The sequence below is a fragment of the Sorghum bicolor genome, chromosome 5 (assembly GCF_000003195.3).
Source record: "Sorghum bicolor cultivar BTx623 chromosome 5, Sorghum_bicolor_NCBIv3, whole genome shotgun sequence".
Taxonomy (NCBI): Eukaryota; Viridiplantae; Streptophyta; class Magnoliopsida; order Poales; family Poaceae; genus Sorghum; species Sorghum bicolor.
In genome coordinates, this window is record NC_012874.2 from 5,145,545 (window position 1) to 5,146,555 (window position 1,011).

Here is a 1,011-nt window from a genome sequence, read left to right on the forward strand (position 1 = left end):
CATGCGCGTCTGCAACTCAGCCGCAGACAACCGCTCAGCATCAAGCTCCTTGCGAAGGCGTTCAGCAATGTCCTCCGCCTTCTCGACTCGCTGCATGGCCAAATCCCTAGCCACCTCCGCCTCGGCGACACTCGTGCGAAGGACAGCCGCTGAAGCCTCAGCATCTTCTTTTTCCTTCTTTAGAACCTCCGACCCAGCCTTGTAATCATCCCTCTCCTTCTTCAGGGAATCAATCTCTCGCCGGACGGAGGAAAACCCCCTAACCTCCTCCGACAGGCGAGCCTTCTCAGCTTCCAAGGTCTCGTTCTCCTTCTTTAGAGCACCAATCGCCTCATCACGGCAGATAACCTCCCGGGAGCAACGCTCCTCCAAGGCGGCAGCCATATGATGACCCTGCTCAAAAATAAATAGTTACAACAAACCTCCGAGCGAAAAACTGCGAAGGAAGATATAACACATCGTAAACGTACAAGGCTATGGTGCTCATATTGCACGCGAAGGAGCATGTCAAAGTCCATGCCGCGGAGCTTCTGACGAAAACGATCTGTAAAGCAAAAACAAGTAAGAAAAAACATCGTAAGAAACAAAAAACCTTTGGCGGAGGCCAGACAACGAACCTCCGACCAAGGAATGAACCTCGCGCAAGGCATCAGTCCAACCTGTGATCGAAGGATCAGAAGCACCTGTGCAAAACAAAAACAAACCTTAGAATAAAATGCCAAAAAACAAACCAATTAGTTGAACAAAAAAGAAGAAACTCACCGGGACCAATAACATCAGCAGGCGAAGGCCTACTTGCCAACGCAGAAGGCGTGGGCTCACGCCGCGGAGGAACAGCAAGTCCTTCCTGCGCAACGCTGGCGCCTTTAGCTAACTCCTCTGCGGTAGCCAGCCCAGCAAAAACATCCTCTGAAAAATAATAAAAAAAATGAGACCAAGTCAAGCAAAAAACGCAGAAAAACAAGAATCAATAAAAATAAAATCTTTACCCATGTACAACGAGTTTATACC

The 1,011-nt window shown here is 49.1% G+C and overlaps 1 long non-coding RNA gene across 1 annotated transcript; it reads right to left on the reverse strand.

Moving 5' to 3' along the window:
* LOC110435451 lies at nt 470–809 on the reverse strand. Its single transcript, XR_002453147.1, has 3 exons — nt 763–809; nt 618–683; nt 470–544 (listed from the first exon to the last, which is right to left on the reverse strand). It is a non-coding gene; the product is annotated as an uncharacterized LOC110435451 (long non-coding RNA).